Below are 21,088 nucleotides of genomic sequence, written 5' to 3' on the forward strand. Positions count from 1 at the left end.
ATAATAATATTAATAATAAATAACAAACAACTTAGAAAAAGAAATGCCCTCTGAACGAAAAAATAGCACCAAACAAACCAATTGTGTGGTACTTAAAAAGACACCATTCCGGATACTGAATGACTGCGCTGGAATTACCAGTAAAATGTTTTTCCAGAAACAAAGTTTTATATCAATAGATTTTTGTGCTTTTTGGGTTAAATTGGATCGTACCAATTTAATAGTCCAACTACCACTTGGTAAAGGATTAGCTGCTGGCACCAGGCCAACGTTGCCGGGGATACGCCTGAGCACTGAGCTTAATGTTATTTTATTTATCAAGTATTTGTCTAAAGGCACCACCCAAAGCACCAAATCCACTGCACTACAACAGCGAACTGTTGATGAAAAGGCTAAAGATACATCACCTTCCATCAGCTAATTTTAGAAAAGGATTTTGAATATAAATTTGCGTTATATGATTGTGTGTGTGTCTAAGCTCAAATAAAAAAAGTTAACAGTAATTTTGGCATAGCTGCAGTTTGTTAGCCATATCCACAGTCATATAATTGACTACATAATTACAATATGAAAAATTAGGGAGAATAAGTGGTTTACCAGTGAAAGTTTCACACGTTCTGGCAAGAAGTGCTGCATCCTCTTGAGTGAGTGTACTGAAGCAAACACCTTACGGATGCTCACAACAGCAGCACACCATCCAAGAGTTGCGTTTGATTTCTCCAAAGCATTTGATTGCGTTATATTTGGTTTGTTGTTAAGAAAGCTGCGTCCTGGATTTCCCATATCTAGTTTTACCTGAATTAAATCTTATCTCTAGATTCGGCAGCAGTGTGTAAGTGTGGCTGACAAAGTATTTGACTACAGAATGCTCATCTGTCGTGTGCCGCAAGGTTCAATACTGGGGCCTCTTTTATTTTTTCATTGCGTAATGGACATTTTTACAGTAAGTATATTCACTAGACTCTTTATGTTTATGAACGGTTTTAGCTATTTTGTGCTCAAATGTATCAGTTGGATCTTTATTCAATATAATTTTTACATTTTATACAGGTCCGTAATTTTTCTTTTTACGTTACTGTGTCTACTACAAAAGAAGCCTTTGCATTGTAGAATGGTAAGATTTTTTATTGTACCACCTTTCCCAAGGATTGATACAACCCTGGGTTCCTCCTTCTTGAGATTGGGTTTTATGGGAGGAATTTCGTTCGGTAAGAGATGGACCTCGCACCGAAGTCGGCCACCCTGTTGCTCAGATATATCTTTAACTGATTTATGGAACGAGGAAAAATTTCACCCTTTAGATCAAATAACCGTTTCTGATTGACTTAGTACACTAGATGACAGATTTTTTGGCAGTTTCTTTATTTTTTTATATTCGTGTTTTCAGTGTTGAAAGGATCATATTTTGTTGGACTGAGTTTTTTTAACGTCTATAGATGTCTTTTTTCTTATCGAAATCCTACAACTTTTAATATTTATTTTGATTTCTCTAAAGGATGTTGTATTCGTTGCCAATTAAATTTGTGGGTTATTAGTTTTCTGTTCAGTAGGTACTAGTTTCGAGTATGTTTTCCTGATGGAAAATACTTCCTTTGTTTAAGTAAGGATTTAGGGGAGAAAAAATGGCTGTACTGAATTTCTTGCAGTAAAAAATCGCTTTGAAGGAAACACCTTTATATATTAGATTTGTAACCATACATTTACGTGAAAAGGTCAAATGAGCGGAGTGCTTAGTTGACTTGAGGTGTACGTTTTCAAGTTCACTATCTGTTTACTGGTTCTGAGTGTACACCGAGAATCAATTTTTTGTTTTAAGTTCCACTGACGATGGAAGGATTTTAATTCGTACACCCATATTGACACTGGTTAATACCTTTGCTCCTGTGCAGTGACATCGTTTGGGTTAATTCTCTCCAATCTGGACTTCGTGCAGTTCGTCAGGTACTACTTATTGACTTCAATTTTAAGAGGTAGCCCCTTGCTACATTTTTGTTTTTGTAATTCCTTAAGGTTATTTAACGAAGCAAATATCCTAAGTCCCATTAACCTCCCTGTAAAGATCTTTACGCTTCCGACTTCACCTTGGGATGTACTTGTTCGAAACCCCGTGAAATGTTGACAGGTAGCGAATTTGGGAGTTGACGACATAATAAGGTATTACACGGGTTAATTATATCCTGGGTCACACATGCATAGACGCTATGTCTAATAGCTTCCAAAAACCTGAATCTTGAGATTGTGACTCTTGCACTCTCCTTGTTATTTACTTACGACATGAGTTTCTAGGGGATCAAAGATATCTACTTGGAGTTCTGGTTACATAAACATTCAGACCTGGACCTGCTTAACTTCCCTCATTCAAATTACAGAAATTTAAGTCTGATCCAATGTTCTGAAGGCAATTATACTCTTAGAAGTGCCGATTGCGCAATGTTTGGTTGTGGTAACTATTTAAGCAGAGAGATCAACGACTTTAATAGTCAAGGTAAAGGATTAGCTGCTGGCACAAGGCCAACGTTGCCAGGGGTACGCCTGAAACCTAGCGCGTATCCCACTGAGCTATTCAGTGGGTTTCGAGGAAGCTCCTTCGTATTCTCCTATAGATAAAAAATATGTGTGGTGAAATCTCGCTTCTTTTTCAACCAATACTGTATTTACTTTAACTTAACTGTTGTTCATTGTTTTTACATATTCATATACAATTTTGGGTTGTATAATTTTATATATTTTTTTCGTTATTCGTAAAATATTTACTGCTTTGTTCTACTACCATTCTACCTACTACTAGTACTAATTGAAATTGACGCAAACAGACAGTGGAAGTGAGTGACGCATGTAATCAGTTTTGTTTCCTGGACTCTGGTTTAGTGGTTCGTATGTAAACTTAAAATTTTGTATTTTTTTAAATAGAGACATAAAGTACTTGTAATTGAATCATATCACATTGTTCTTAATGTGTTGCTTTTGCTCTTACAATAATGTTTCATTAAGCTATAGCGAAAAACTAAAAGATACTTTAGCAGTTGACACGTTCAGTTTAGGTAGTTTATTATTTGATCATGTACATAGTTCAATTGTAGATTTAAACTTGCTTATGAGAGCGTCTTTATTGCCCAACTATAATCTGTGAAGACATAATTTATCAACGGTAGTAAGTAAACTGTGAAATGAAAATTAGCTTAATTTATTTAAACTGCCTAGCCTAGGCCTATATATTTTCAGGGTACACATGGAATTATTGGCCATAGTGGCGAAATACGAGTTTCAATGCTATTAGTCTTTTTCAGTTGCTCTTAAAGAAGGTTTTGGCACAAAAGAATATTAATATAAGGTATCTGTGAAATGTACAGGTAAAGTTGCCAATTATAATTTTAAAGTTAGCTTAATAACATATTCTGCTTGTCCTCTTGAACAAAATGTGGTGGTGGTGGTTGTGGTTGATATAGGCTATGGTACTGTTTAGAAAGCCCTAGAACTTTGGAGAAGACGGCTAAGATGGGCTGTAGTATAATAAGCGGCCACCACCACAATTGCCATCATCATCGATATTTATGATTATCTAACCTACCAAAATCCAAAATGTCATACCACATTATGTTATAGGTACTTCAAATTATAGTATGGCCCAGCTGCTTTTATATCTATCTTTAATACGAGGAGTCACTTGATGGGGCTTATCATTTGAAATTTTTTAGTTGCCCATAAAAATCTTCCAATTTGGGTTTTATGAATGAAGTACTTAACATAATATAAAGGTGTGCAGAGTTAGGTTTTTCTAATGTGAGATGTTACAATATTAACAGGGGATAAGTGTCTCCAGACTTTTTATTAACCCTGTATAACCTAATGTAATAAAATAGCAGTTGGGCATAGAGTGGTCTTCTCACCGAGATCATTTTCCTTTGGGAGGCCGCAAACAAGACCCGATTGTCATAATGACATGTAATTTTCAAAGTAACTAAAATAAAATAAAACCTGTTCTTTCTAATAATGTAGCTTTCTAGGTATCCAGTAAAAAAAACTTCCAAAAATAGAGACGTCTGGATAATACCAAAGAACCCAGTTTTCTGTACTAAAATATATACAGAGTGTTCACAAAAGGGTGTCACAAACTTCTATGGCTGTAGAACTCATCATTTAAAACAAAAAAATCTTATATAAACAGGTCAAGAAATTTCTCGTTTAGCCACTAGCCCACCATTTTGTATTTTTATTAAAAAATTATTATCTCGAAAACTAGTTAAGCTAAAGAAACCAAATTTGGCACATAGGTTTGAATAGATAAGGTAAAAATAAAAATAATAATTGTGTTATTTTCTTTAATATTTACTAAATGTAGCCTGTTCAAATTCTTTAAAGTCAAATAAAAAAAAACAGTATAGTTATAAAAAACTTAGTAGACACAAACTATTTGATCAATTTCATTAACAATCCGACAATACTTGTTTCAACGAAATCCGTTAATGAATAAGTGAACACAACCACTTTAAGGTACACACTTGCACAAGCTGGGAGAAGCAACAATTTTGTCTTTTTTTATAGGCATCAGCTGTATTACATCAGTTGTAACAAACTACTAGACACCAACTAGCCTATATTGAAATGTTTATAACAACTCCAACGTTAGTTTCCAGATATAATACATCTGACAAATTCAACATCAGGCTCATCAGCTTTCCAAAGGTTTTCTAATATAGTATGACTGCTTTACATGATGCCAGCTTTGTATATCAATCCAAGCACAACTTTTACTTCAATTTGAACAGTTTTTTTTAGCATCTCTCCTTTTAAAATTTGTGTTTGTTATCATTGATATACATGTTTGTGTATTCAGATGATATCCTCAGTGAAAAAAGTTCCCATGCATCATGTGGAGTTCTAGTTCCATTCTTAGCATGATGAGTTACATAGCACACTCATATTCTTACAATATTCCTACTAGGTGTTCTGATTTGAGCATTTTCTTTGGGCTGTACATTTCGTAGCATGTACCTCCTTTTGCTAATGTGTGTCCCATTAATTCTAGTAATGATTTCTTCAGTTGACCTAACTTTGCTATTGGATGGTTTTCTATATTGTTAAAATCATCCTGGAAATAACGAGGAATGTTTTCCTATTAAATATTATCTTGCTCATTCAATTGTTCCTCAAGCTCTCCTTCATTTGACACACCATTTATATCTTTATCATGTTTCATGTTGTACACAAATAATTGATGAACAGAAGCATCTGTTACTATATTTTCATATTGTTTTTCCCTTTCTATAGTAGCTAAGAGTCTATAGACAGTCCCTCCTTGCCAGTTTCCATATAATAAAACTTAGGCCTACATATAATAAAAATCACATTGTCACTCAATAACAAATAATCTTCTGTCACACACTGAGGCGCATACAGAGATGTTGTCCAGGAATCTAAGACACTATTGGGTGCTCACTGATGTTTTGTCCAGAAATGTAAAATGCGATGATACGGACATGAAGAATTTGTCCAGTTTCTCACAAAGGCATGCTAAAAACAGGACAGGGGGTCAAAGTCAAGTCTTTTATTGCCGTTGATAATAATACAATTATGTGGCAAAGGTCATACCGAATAAATCTAAAATTTTTACATTCGTTCACAATACCACATTCAGACATACAATCTTTACATTCATCCATACCACTTACTTGCCAATTCTCTCCACCGCCAACGCCAGTGTCAGTCTTCTAGATTGGAGGTCTGCTAAAAAACGCTTCAGACGAGTTTTTAACGCCTTGGGCGTTTGTACGTTTTTCATGGAATCAGGCAAACTGTTGATGAAACGGACACCTGCCTGCGAGGGCAGGTGTTCATAAACCACCGTTCTGTGTCGCCCAGTACGGTAGTTGTCTCTGCCTCTCGTTTCATATTCATGCACGTCACGGCCCCTAGTCAGGGCACATTTTGACTTACAGAATAAAACTGCCTCCAAGATATAGAGACATGGCAGAGTCAACAGCTGCAATTTTTTGAAAGCAGGTCTGCACGACTCTCTGAAGTTCATGTTGGCGATTGTTCTGATCGCTTTCTTTTGAAGCCTGAAAACTCTCAAAATTTGATTGTTTGAACAAGCTCCCCACAAAATCACTGCGTAGGAAAGATGTGGGTAAATCAGGCCGTAATACGCCGCCATCAGCACCTGACTTGGGCAGTATTTGGCTAAAGATCTTAAAACATAAACGCCAGATGCTAATTTTGAACAAACTGAATCAATGTGAACATTCCATGTCAAACCTCGATCAAGGTATATACCAAGGAATTTGGAGGAGTAAACTTCTTCTAATGTGGAGTCTCCCAGCATGACGGAAGGTCCACACCCAACGTCCATTGACCGCAGGGCGAAATTCAGAAAATTAGATTTTGTGGAATTTGTTGTCAGGTTGAGGCTATGAAAGTGTTGGACTCAGTTGTTAAGGTCAACAAAAGCTTTTTGTTCCAAAACTTCTTTTGATTTTTCGTTAAAACAGAGAGTCGTGTCATCAGCATACTGCACGAGATTCCTGTACAGAAGTGATGACTCGATGTCATTGACATAGACCAGGAAAAGGATTGGACTGAGGATGGAGCCTTGGGGAACTCCATATCTCAAATCCAATGGACTTAAAAGGTGATTTGTAATTTGGACAATCTGTGTTCTACGACTTAGAAATGATTTAACCCATAGCAGGGGCACACCTCGAATGCCATGAGATTCAAGTTTGTCAAGAAGTGTATTATGGTCAACACAGTCGAATGCTTTGGATAAGTCGAGAAACACACTTATGGTGGGATTCCGACACTCTAACCCCTCAACAACCATTTCGACCAGACTCACCACAGCGTCCGTCGATTTTCCCGTTCTGAAGCCAAATTGGTCTTCAGAGAGCTGGTTGTGTTTGCTAAGAAAACAAAGCATTCTTGTCAAAAATAGTTTTTCGAAAATCTTGCTCACAGTTGGCAAAATAGAGACAGGCCGATAATTGTTAAGGGAGCATGGGTCATCTTTTTTGAAAATGGGGTGTACTTTAGCATTTTTCAGGAGGGAGGGGAAAACTCCTGTTTGAAAAGACAGATTTACCAATTGAGTCAGAGGGCTCACAATATGCTTGGCACATTTTTTCAAAATCCACATGGACAATAAATTTAGATCGGTTGATTTTTTGGCCGGGAGCTGCTGAATAATTTTTTCCAACTCTTCCTCAAGTACAGGTGCCAGTATCATTGATTCTACTGGACTACGTCTTCGCGTGTGAGTAACCTGGGGCTCTGACGGTCGAGGACCTCGCCCACAAGCAAAAGATCTATTAAACTCGTGGGCGATCTCAGCTTCATCCTGCACCAAGGTATCTCCAATTTTAATTTTGATCTGTTTGTGAGCTTTATTTTTATTGTTAATAATGTCCCAAACAGTTTTAGAAACATTTTTAGAAGAAAGAATTTTTTTTGAGACATCATATGATTTCGCGGCTTGGATCACTTTTCGGTAAATTCTTTTGTAGTTTCGGTAATAAATTTTGAAATTTTCATTTGAATCTGATCTATAAATTTCGGAAAGGAATTTTAGTTTATCTCTTGAAACCAATATTCCTTTCGTGATCCAAGTATTTCTTGTCTTTTTTTGACATATTTTAATTGTTTATGTAGGACAGCAAAGATTTACATGGAAATTTAGGCAGTTATTGAATGCCTGGAACTGCTGTTCTACAGTTTGGCTTGAATTTAGAAAATACCATTGTTCTTTAAAAAGAGAGGCGTTTAGGAGAGCAATGTTGCTAGGCCTTATGTCTCTTATTGTTTTATTAATTTTGGGCTCCCTCTCGATTTGTTGTCCTGTAATTATAGCCTCTTGGCCATAATGATCCGTGATTGCTGTGTTGATCACGGACACTTCGACATTTGGGAGATTTGAAATTACATTGTCGATAGCAGATTGTGTTGTTGGCATCACTCTCGTTGGAGTTTTGACCAGCAACTCCAAGCCAAAGCATTGTAGCATATCGACAAAGCGTTTAGTCGACGGATGAGTTTGGTTCATCGCATCGATGTTAAAATCACCCATCAGAACGAAGTTCAGTTGCTGGGTAGTCAATTCTGTCAGCAATGCTTCAAATTTTGACATGAAAACATCTTCGTTACCGTTGGGAGACCTATAAACGCCAACGACAATTAATTTTGACTTTTTTGTGTAAATTTTAACTCCAACTGCTTCAAAATCTTTTTCCACTGTTTCCTTGACTGGAAAAAGGTTGAACTTAAAATTTTCCTTCATAAAAATGGCGACACCCCCTCCTTTGGAGAGTTGTCTACAGAATGCGTTGGCCAAAGTGAAATTTGGAATTTTGCAGAGGGCAATGTTTCTGTCGGTGAAACCGTTTTCGGTCACAACGAGGATATCTGTTTTTTCGTCCTCACAAATGAGTTACAGTTCCTCCAGTTTGTTTCTCGCTGATTGGGCGTTTTGGTGAAGCAGTCGGACTGAATTGTTTTGATTAAGAAATTTTGAAGTGGTTGTTTGTTTTGATGGAGAGGTGTCTGTCAATTTAGTCTGTTGTTGGCAAGTGGAGTCCCTAAAAAAACAGTTTGGTGTGAAATACTACTAATGTTTGCATCATGCAGTTGTGTTTGTGGAGGCGCAGGCTGTCCCGGACCTCCCGGTGTAGAAGGTACTCTGACCACCTCCGCGTACGTGAGTAGCTGGAGACCAGATGACCGCCGAGGGGCAAAACAGAATTCCTTGTGGGTAGCAGCAGGCGTCGGCAAGATGGGGGGAGAGACGGTCACTGCTGGGGCAGTCACTAGGAGTGGTGGTGGTGAACACGTCTCCACCACGGGGTAAAGGAAAGGGTCAGGAAGCATTTCTTATGGAAATGACTGCAAACCTGAGATAACTTGGATTATTTGACCCATTAAAAGTTGCTGGGAAAAAAATCTCTGCTTAGCGGCTGATGAAACTATGGACCATAAAAGTTAGGCTTCTAATTACTTAAAACTCGAAATTTTATAGAATTGTGAACGAAATATACAATATAAACAAAAGTGACAACATTAAACATACATCTGTTTAACTATGTTGTTGAGACTAATTATCTCAAATTAGAAATGGACTTAAGAGTTATTGAATATTGATTATTTATGTGTATAATAGCAAAGATGGAAAATATATTTCTACTTTATGGCAGTTATTAAACTCCTTATTGGTAGGCCATTTTTTATGAAATATACATTATATTAGAGATGTAGCCTTGAAAAGTGCTTGATATAAATATACAATAATAAACCTTTTAATACTTTTTGATAGATTTTATTTTGTACAATGTACATTTCAAAATCATCAGCAGGTACTTATAGATTAAGGTAAATGAAGTAAATAAATAATTGAAACCAAATTGTCGTATTATAAATACGGACAAACTCAAAAATCAGCTATTGTCAAACATGCATTGGAAACAAATCACACTTTTAAAAATTTCACATTATTAAAACAAGTCCATAAGAAAGAAGAACTTAACGCTTAAATGAAACATTATACATAACAAAACAAAGATAAAATATTAAACAATAATTTTGGACCGATTCAAAATTCACCCTTCCTGTAAAATATAAAAAAAATTCTTTTTGACCCACACTTTTCATACATATATGAATATTTATTTTATTTTACTTTAAATTAAACAAATCTTGTATTAAGCTTTACTCAGCTGATAATTAATTTGAAATGTTAAATATTTATATTATTCAAATTGTTGTTTCACACCTGACGATAGCATCTTTGATGTTGAAAGGCCTCGTGTATAAAATAAAATTATTTGTGACTTTTCTTTCATCAATTATTAGAAAATACAAATTGTCATATGTTTTAACTACCTTGGTGGCTAAATTGTTATATTGAATTTTATATGTGATCAATTTATATAGTTTAAAAGTCTATTGAATAATAAATTTTTTATTAGAAAATCTTTGTCATTTAATAATACATTAGGATTAATTTTGGTGCTTTTGTAAATTTCAAAATGTTCCAAAGTTGACAATGGGTGACTTATTTGCATGTGTTTAAAATTTCAAGATTGTTTTATATGAAATTAACAAAAAGAAAGTATGAATAAAAATGTGATAACGTTCCTGAAACTGAAGTAACAGTTCAGTATAACTCAAAGTAACATTTATTTAAAAAAAAATAACGCATATCAAATGGGTTTCCTTTTTTTAGTTGTAGTATAGACAAAAATTGGTTTAGGTTTGGTATACTTATACAAGAATACACTGGAAAGATTTTTATAGAAGACAGTTTTGCTTTGTTGGAAAAGAAAATTTCAATAAGATCATTGTAAAAGTTAATATCTAATAATGGTATTAAACTGCATCTCTGAAGCATAGATTATTATTTTGTATATCATCAAATTCATAACTTGTAAATTAGTTTACACTTTGCTCAGCACTAGAAATTTATTATTTACTGTTGATTATCTATAAACATTTGATTTTATTGTTGATATTTCTATTAGAATTTACTGTAATGTTTTGTTGATTTGTAGTTGTTGATTTATTGTCAATATTTTCCTAAAGTTTACTGTAAAAAACTTATTTTAATTTAATAGTGGTTTATTTATTGTTGATACTTTTGTTAGAATTTACTGTTAATATTTTGTTACAGAATGTACTATTCAAATACTTGCTCTATTAAACATAAAAAATGCATGTCAGTGCTATGTGGAATGTTAAAAGTTATAATATAGTGAATTAGAGATCAAGGAACACCTTCATTAAAATTTTTTATAATGTTTGAGTTAAAAAAGGTGAAAACAGACTGGCTGAAAACTAGTAATTTATACTGTTGTTTTTCTTGTGTGAAAGTATTTCCGCGCAAGCTATGTGAGCTCTTAGGATGTTGAAATGTATTGTAAACTTTATGGAAATAAAGGATTTGTCTACGGTTCTGTCAATTTCCATCCAAGCCAACCACTGACAATTTAACCCTCCAGTTTCACAGATAGTGATCCTCATATAAGTATACAATTATACTTGTGAATATTGAATTTAGCTCCCTCTAAATGCAGCATCTGAAATCTTAACACTGTCATAGACTTGACCCCTGGAATCTGGAGTCCACATCTGTCTGCAGAGATACAACAAAAAAAAACAGTCGAAGGGGTTTTAACCGAACTCCTTGCATCATTTTGACATCAGAGACTCAGTCGTAGGTGGTTTGTCAGTGAATACAGACCTATTATGAACTGTAATCTGTTGTTCACTTTTAATAATTAATGTTGTTTTTATGAAGTGCATGCTTTAGAGTTGGTGAAGTTGACACATAACATGGTAGTTGGGATTCCGGACTTACACGTGTCACAACGCTCAGGTATGATTTGTTTATTTTAACCTTATTTATATTTATGTGTTAGATTAGTTATTTACCTGAAGAAGAGATCAGATTACGAAACACAGTGTTACTGAATTTGTATCACTGAACGGTGGTAAATGTCTGGAAAAATCCTGTTTCCTTCACAACATCATTTTGTTTAACTCACAGGTGGATTAGTTTTTAGATAATGAACAGTCAAACTGTATCACTGAAAGCTCAATCCAAGCACTAAATATTGCCAATAGTAAGTTTTTACTAGAATAAAATGTTTTCAAGCTATGAATTATTTGATTTTTTGTCTGCAATCAGTATTTTGCTGTTTCTAAATTGCCATAAGAGCTACAAAAGTGTTCTTGTCTAAAGTAGTTATTGTTTGTGTAATTTATAAGTTATCAAGTCAATGACATATGCAATTCAAGCTGGGGAGTTGCGTTATTGGCTTTAAAAAACTAGCTGTGTATTTTAATTCTGTTGTTTCTGCAAAACAAAACCAAACTTATACCCTATAATTCAGTGAGTTACCATTTTCTTGAGTGGTCAGTTCGCATCCACAATATTCTTGGTATAGTGGGAACATTCCCACATAACGTAGCTATGGTAGCAAGAGTTGATTCAATATGAATAATAATGAATGAACTAAAAATCGAAGAGGAGTGCTAGGTTTAATAACTTACCCACGTAGTTTATCATGTGTTGTAAATTTTTATTATCATAAATGTAAATACTCTGAACATTGACAATGTTGGTTGATTACAATTAATTGTATTAGCTTTATTAATATAATTTTATAGTTATGAAAATACATATAAAAGGTAAGCTCAAGGATCATTTTAGCTCCAAAATTATAAAAAGCTAACATTTCCCTTGCAAATATGTTTTGTTTTATCAACAATTTCCCCATGTATTGTGTTTCTTTTTTAGACATATATTTAACTTATTTTTTATATCTATGACTACATCAAGTTTTTAATAATTGTAGTAAACACTTTTTGAATATAATTTTAGTCTTGAGTCTTCACATCATTACACCCAAACACTTGCTGAGTGAGTGAGAGTCTAGTGCATGTAATATTTGGTCCATGACTAGATACTCACTCATTCAGGGGGACAATACCTCCTGGAGAACTTCACATTCTGGATTCAACTGCTTCAGCAAGAGGTGTGGCAACTCTGAACATTTTAATATCCAGTTTACTAAGATATCGAAAATAATTTAATCTTGAAAGCCAAAGAAGAAAACACAAAGTACAGTTAAATGAAATTATAGTCTATATACCATGTAGTTTAATAAACCATTCTCACAAACACGCACACACAATGTGTGCCAACTTGTTGGTAGTTGGCAGTCCTAGCGTGCGAACGTATTTCAGTGAGCCCCGTTTTCATAAGTGATTGTGGCCAGTGCTCGGATCCTTTACTGGACGAAGACGATTTTGCAATCTGTTCGCTTTGTAACACACAATATCATTTTTAATTGTACCAAAATCCTGGAGTCTACATGGAACAGAATAGGACAGAAAAGACGTGAGAACTGGCAATGTAAAAACTGTTCAAGTAAGTCTCAAATTTCTAAAGATCTTATAGCTAAACTCCAAGATGAGTTTTTAAAGAAGATGGAAACTATTTCATTCCAGTTCAAAGAGTATAATAGCAAACTTAATGCTCAAATTGCAGATCTTAAAACAGTTGTAGAATTCTGTTCTGGAAAAATAGATGAATATGAGAATAAACTCTCTGAAGTTACGTCATAATTTAAAATTCTAGAAAAGTCACAATGTAAATTAAAATTAGAAAATAATTCTCTTAACAAGAAATCAATAAATATCAGGTACAGCTCAAATGTTTAGAACAATATAACCGCAATATAAATATCCAAATTGAGGGCGTCCCAGAAATCAACAGTGAGGATATAATTGAAATGGTTCAACGTTGGCAGAGTTTGTCAATGTACCGATTAACTATGTAAACAATATACAATCAGTCCATAGGATCCCAACTAAGAAACCCAAAGGACCACAACCAATAATTATACAATTCTCTGACAGAAAAAAAAACGCGATACGATATTAAAGCAAAGCAAAAGAACCAAACTTCTCAATGAATTTTTGCAGTAATGTGCCGGTATCCAATGTTTATATTCATGAACATCTCACTCCATATACTAAACATCTCCTCTTCCATATCAAAATGCTAAAACAAAAAGGATTTAAATATGTGTGGACCTGGGAGGGTAAAATCTTTATCAGAAAGGACGACAACGAAGAAAAAATATGTATATCGAGTGCTGAAGATCTTATAAAACTTGGCATTGCATCCATGGTGAAGATTTAGGTGTAAAAAATTAAACGTAAAATAAACTTCAATGTGTATTGAGTTCAGCATATATGCGTAGTGTAACTAAAAAGGAAGACTTAATTATATTTTGCCTAAATATAGGAACCCTGAGAAACACTTTGATGAACTCATTTTGTATTTATCCACTCTTTCAGAAAAAATAACTATAATTGTTTTGACTGAAGTGTGGATCAAGTGTGGAGAGGAGGCGAAATACCAGATGACAGGCTACGATATGTTTCTGCAGGACAGGGCAGACAACCAGGCCGGTGGAGTTGCCATGTATGTGGACTCTGCACTGTGCTGTGAACATCGCCTTATCTTGATGCCTACAGCTGAGGTGGTCAGCGTCTTAACATCGTCACTAGGCTGTCCCTGTACGGTATATACAGAAAGTGTAAATTTACGTATAACCAATTTGAGGATGATTTTGTAAATATTTTAAAGTACTCTTATGATCACACAGTTATTCTTAGTGTTTTAAACATGTGCATTTTGAAAGATAAACTACACGGTTCTGGTACTAATTATTTAAATTTGATCTCTGCACATGGTTTTGAAAGCCTAGTCCCACTAAAGTTGTGGATAAATACTCGTCTTGTATTGATCATGTTCTTGTAAGAAATTCAAAACAACTGGATTTTAAATGTAATGTAATAGAACTTGATATAACTGATCACTATGCATTAGAGCTGGGTATTTCAGGTTACAAAACCAATTTTATTAGTTCAGGTTTTGTCAAAAGTCTTGATTGTAGAAAGATGTAAAGGCTGATAACCTTGGCTGACTGGAGCGGAGTGTTGAACAGCAATAATGTAAATAGTATGGTCAAGGCCTTTTATAGTGTGTATAATTTATGTTAAGAAGCTTCATGTACTTTAAAGAAATTAAATAGTAGAAATAAAAAAAGGAAGGAGTGGATATCAGAACAATTGATAGATTTGGTAAACTGGAAGAATATTTGTTTCAAAGATATAGTAGGGATAGATCCAATGTAACTTTAAAGAGAGAATATGATAACATGGCTAAATTTGTAAATAGATGTATTAAACATAAAAAAATAAATTATTATTCTAGGTTGTTAGGTAATTGTAATGGTGATTCTAAGAAATACTGGGTTGTGGTAAAAAAAACAAATCAACAAAAAAACAACAACAAAAAAGGAAATCACTAGCGACCATGAAGGTGGATGATCATTTGTTTGCGGTGACAGGAAATGAAACCATGTACCCAATGCCTTTAATAATTATTTTACAAAGGTAGTGCCATCCCTTAAGGAGGAGGCATTCAGATTTGATATGTTTCCTCAGGAACAGATTGAGGCTGATGTTTTGTTAGACTCATTTAGGATTAATGTGATTGATATTTACAGGTAATACGTAAAATGAGAAATAAGAACAGCACTGGCATAGATGGTATAAGCATTGTATTAGTTAAGAATAACATAGATCTTTTTGTATCTTTATTGTATAATATTTATAGCAAATCTCTAGAGCAAGGTATATTTCCTGAGAAGTTTAAAGTAGCTATAGTGATACCTTTAAGGCAGGGGACACCACAGAAATGTCTTCATACCGCCTGATCTCTCTCATAAATACTATAGCTAAGATTTTTGATACATTAATTAAAGAAAAGTTACTGGACCACTTTCAGCAGTTTAATTTTTTCTAGTAATCAATATGGATTTTTACCTAACAAGGGAACAGATTTAGCCTAAGAGAAACATGTAACTTGTATTACAGATGCAGTTAACTGTTACAAATTTACTCTTATAATTTATTTATATTTAAAAGCTTTTGATGTTTTGGATATAGATATCTTAATACATAAGTTCAGAAGGTATGGCATTGGAGACTCTGCATTGGCTTGGTTAACATCTTTTTCAAAATCACGTCAGCAGGTTGTCAGAATAAATAACATCAAGAGTGACGCTTTAAATCTATGTCATGGAACTGCTCAGGGGGGAGTACTTGGTCTATTCATGTTTATTATTTATATTAACGACTTGCTGGATATTGACCTCAACTCTTCTATATTTGCATATGCTGATGACACAGCATTAGTTTGTTCAGCTGGGAGCAGAAATATACTTAAATTGAAAATTGATAGACAACGAAAGTATCTTAATTGTTATTATATAAATAAGTTATTGATAAATGCGTCAAAAACCAAATGTGTGTTATTCTTTGATAACAATAAGATTAATGCAAGTTAGAAGATAATGTGTTGTCATATCAATGTCTGTATGCGTGTAAATGTCCAAGTGTGGAGATAGTTGGTTCAATTAAATACTTAGGATTGTACATAGATAACCATCTCAAGTGGGATGACCCAGGGGAGTTCTTGGGGAAAAAGTTAAGACAAATTAATCATTCATTATATCATATGAGAGGATTTTTAAATAGCCAATTTTTAAAGTATTTGTATGTTTCTTAGTTTGAAAGCATGATAAGTATCATACATTATGGTGGTACGTGTAATGCATACTGAATCCTATAATTATGAGTCAAAGAAATGCATCGAGAAGTTTTTGGTATTGGGCATATGGGTAGAATAAGCAGTTTGTTTAATGATAGCCTAATAATATTTTTAATTTTTCTCAATTGTATAGTTTATGTGTATTGATGTATATTTACAAATATTTAGATGACTATCCAATAAGACAGGCATTTCGATTAAGGAGAACTGCTCAATATGATCTCCTCTATGTGCCAAAATATGTAGACTAAAAATGTAGACACCAGTTTTGTTTCGCAGGGAGAACTTTATTTAACAGGGTTTTTTTGTAGTATATGGTAATAGTGTTTGTTTGTAGTAAAACCTAAATTTAAAATGAAAGCTGTGCAGTTTATATAAAGACTTGGTCAGTAAATTAATAACTACTGGTACTGTGTATTTTTCTAATATTATTCAAATATTACCATAGCTCCATAATTTCAAATTCTCTGTGCTGTTAATTGTCACCTCTTTATAATGTAATTCAATGCAATGCAATTTAATACATAGTTCTGCTAGTTTTAGTTGACACAGTGTACAGTACGGAAATTTATTTATATTTATTAAAATTGTTTATGTATTTCTTGCATGTATATTGTACCTTAAACTATATTATGTCCATATGTTATGGATATGCCTGTTAATGATTTCTGTATTGTATTTATTATTGTTGTTTACTATTATCAGTCTTATTCATTGTTATATTTATTAGTATCTTAATTTATAATCAGTATATATTTATTACACATTGATTCACATTGTTATTGGTCTGCTATTGATGATTATAATGTAGGAGTAAATTAATTAGTAGTAGTGGTAATAGTATTGCATAATGTATATACAATTAAACATCCCAATGTGAAGGACTGCCAACATAAAAACTAAAAATGTTTACTTGTCAACTGCATTCCCACACGCACCTTGCAGGGTGCCTTGGGGTAGTATATACTTGAGAAATGTATTTTTCTGAATAAGTGAGTTTGAACTTGAACTTGAACATACACAGGGTGTAAATTAAGTCCTGATACGCTTGGATATATTCAAAATGGATTGAGATATCGATGTAAAACCTTCACCATACTTATTAAATTACTTTTATGGATTATTTTTAAAGGGGGTTGAAAGGGGTAACTTTTAATTTTAAAATTGCAATCCCTATCTTGTGACATTTCATATTACAGGTATATTCAATAGAAATACAATGATACTACTAAGAAAACCCCTCCACACCGTTTCTAGCAAAAGTTATGGGCAAATAACACAAAAAAAATAATAATCTGTGTGGACAATGCCATGTCTTGTGCATACCAACACAATGCATGCGTGATATCTTTTAGTAAGACTGAGGGGCCCAGCTTATCCCTTTATGTGGTATCTAATGTTTCTGGTGTGCATAGTTTGGTAAGAGGTGTCTTTTTCTAGGTAGCAATTACATTGTAAGGGATTATTTGCCCATTACTTTTGCTAGGAGCGTTGTTAAGATGTTTTAAGCATGTCATTGCGTTTACATTAAATAGACCTTTAAAATGGCATGTCACAAGATAGAGGTTGTGTGTTTATGTGTGTGTGTCTGTGTGTTTTTTTGTATTGAGATTGGGGAAAAACACTTTTACGTATCCTGCAGGACCAGTTGTTTGGCCTGGGTATATCGGACTCAGATGTCAATACCGACTAAAAACCTCCTCTTTCTCTGGCCTATGCATCCCCGTGGAAACCGCCGCTTCACGGGGATATAGAGCAGCAGCTCTTTCTTCGGGTAGTTCAAGTAACTTCTTCCATGTCTTTGGCTCTCTTTCTTTCGATGAACCGCAGCTCCTTAAGAACTTCCGTGGCGAAAGTACTGGTCGCGTCCCAGGCAGCCTTCGATCCCAGCATTGCTTTTCCTAGGCTTTCTGTATGTAATGTCCGGTTGAGGATCATTTCCAAGTCATTACGCGAACTGAAGCGTGGACATGTGAAGAACACGTGTTCCACGTCTTCGCTAACGCCGGGACGGGACGGACATTGCGGAGTTATCGTGTTTGAAACGATGAAGGTACGCCCTGAAGCATCCATGTGAGGTTGATCTCACCATGGTCTCTATTCATTCAAGCATCCACTTGTGGTATTAGTCGGTGCGTCCACCTATCTTTATCTGCAACATCCCACTGCGTTTGCCATCGACGCATGCTATGCTGCCGTTCTTCAGTGCGAAGTTCATCCGGACTCGACGCAGATGACTTTCGTCGACGGTAAAGGACTCGTCGTTCTTCGGCTAGCACTCGGATATGCAGCATTCCGGCGATAACGCACACGATATTGTACGAAAAGCACTAGTTACTCTTAGTGCACTCAACCGATATATTGATGCGACCTTTCTTCTTGTTTCTAGAACATCAAGACCGTCAGCCCAGATGGAAATTCCATAGGTGAGCACTGAAGTGACTACTGATTAGAGTAATTTCCTCCCGCTCTGCTTTGGGCTACCGATATTCGGCATGAGACGTGATAGGCTTGCTCTCACTACCGACGCCTTGGCACTTACATGCTCCACTTGCTGTTTGAAATTGAGCCCAGCATCAAGCATTACTCCCAGATCCCGTATAAATATTCGGGATGTAATTTCGTGCTCTCCAACTCCCAATGTGAATTTCCAACTGCTTTATGCTTGTGATGAGCACTGCCTCTTGTGCTGTGCTAATTGCAGTTTCACTATATCAATTTACTAGTTGACTCTCTCGAAGGTGATGTCAAATGCGAGATTTATCTCTTCGAAATATTTTGCGACGACCACCACTTTCCGGGAGCCATATAGGTTGTCGGCGAGGAGCGGCTCGACTACTGCTTCAATCCTTTGATGGATTACCCTTTCCAGTATCTTGCCTGCTGTATCCAACATGCAGAGCGGCCTATAAGATAACGTTCATCTGGTGGTTTTTCCCCCTTGGGAAGTAGTACCAGTCGTTGTTGTTTCCACTTCCGAGGGAAAGTTCCTTCTTTGAGACATGTGTCGTAGACCGCTAGGGACAATGCCGGTGCTGCGTTGGTAGCTCTTTTCAAGGCGATGTTCGGAATATGATCCAAACCCGGTACTTTATTGTTCCCCACTCGATTACATGCGTCCATTAGCTCGTTCTCCGCTATTGGCGGGATTTCTTCCAGTTCGCACTGCACTGCCGGGTAATTAAATTCTCGTTGTTGAGGAAACAGCGTAGTAATGATCTTCCGTAAGAGTTATGGGCTGTGGGTGACGGCATCGACTTGCTTTACAGGCGGGTCATAGCCACCTTATACGATCTGCCCCACGGGTCCTTCTCTACCTCATCGATTATTTCCACCCAGCATTTTCGTTTACTATTCTTGATGGCTTTGTATAAGTTTCGACGCGCTTTTTTGTACTGTGCCACCAGTTCAGTAGAGTTTGCTTGTCGATAGCCACGCGGAGTATTCTTTTCTTAAGGCACTCTTTACGAAGAACACTGATCTGATCACTCCACCAGTGCACCGATGGACGCTGGCTCACCACGTTTCCGAGGCATACTCGCGTCGCAGCTGTACAACTCTCATCATTAGGTCCTCTATCTTTTCCTGTGCATTACCAACGATGGTTGGATCACTGTTCAGAGTTACTGCGAAAGCACCTGGGTCAAATAGTTTAGCTTTCCACCCAATCGCGTTGACTCGTCTCCTTGCTATTCTAAGGTTTTGGCCAGATGATATTTCCCACCGTATTGCACTATGGTCACTGGCTGTGTAGATGTCCATCACCTCTCAATAGCAGCTCCGATTAATGAGGCTGCTGCTGACAAAGGTGAGATCGATTATGGAACTTGCCTCTCCTATGGTGAAGTCGGCGTACCTCCACTGTTAAGCAGGACAACATCCAGCGTAGCGATGGCCTCTAGTAGTGTTCTTCCTCGTTGTTCATATTAATACATCTGTGGCTGAACCACAGACAATTGTTTATGTAAATAAAGAGATAATATTCTCTACAGTGGTAAGAAAAAGATTTAATGGAAAAAATAAACCACCTCAGGCAATTTATATTGAACCAGACATTTCTTTCATATCTTAAAACCGCTTAGAGCCACGTAACATACCTAATATAAAATGACAGCAACAACCAGGATATTTTAAAAGTGGATAAGTCGTCTACAAATAGAATTAGTTACAATGTGGTTAAAGAAAACAAGAAAAAATATTCTGTTGTACCAGTCATGGAAAAATATATCTTAGTACATAAACAAGAAGCAACAGCTATATGAAGCAATGGGTTTTGTGCGACCTGGTGCATGCACTAAACAACTCTTAAACATGGAATATGTCGACAATGTAAGGAGGATTACTTAGAGGATGATATAAGCGTAAACATTACATTCACTAATGATGTTTCAAAAAATGAAGCTGATGATTTTTTTTACTGAGAATAGAAATGTGTTAAATGGAAAAATAATACTCAATTTTTGTAGATATTCTCAACTCGTATATGACTTAGCAGAATGGTCCTCTGTAAACAGTGAGGTGAGGAAAGCTAACAGTGACGAAAAGAAGTTTTAAGTCAAAAAGTTGTGTGATGAATATAGCAACATTTCTCTTGTAGAATCCAGTAAGGTAACAAGACAATATACACGGCAGAATATGTATCTGAATGTTTGTGGGAAAGAGGAGTGACTCTCTGAACAAATCTGTGAAGCTATAGATAACCTAGTCTACTCAAGGTTGGAACCAACGACTCCTTGTACTAAACACAGCCATCTACAGGTATTACCAGAGTAGTGAATCACACAGACTTAGGAAATGTGACTGCTACTAGAAAAGAAGAACCAACTTAAACAATATTAAAGCTTTCAAGGAAGAAATAGTATTAACAAAAATAAAAACGTAAAATCTCAAATAGTATATGTGAGTTAGATTTTAAAA

The sequence above is a fragment of the Homalodisca vitripennis genome, chromosome 1 (assembly GCF_021130785.1).
Source record: "Homalodisca vitripennis isolate AUS2020 chromosome 1, UT_GWSS_2.1, whole genome shotgun sequence".
NCBI classification, from domain to species: Eukaryota; Metazoa; Arthropoda; class Insecta; order Hemiptera; family Cicadellidae; genus Homalodisca; species Homalodisca vitripennis.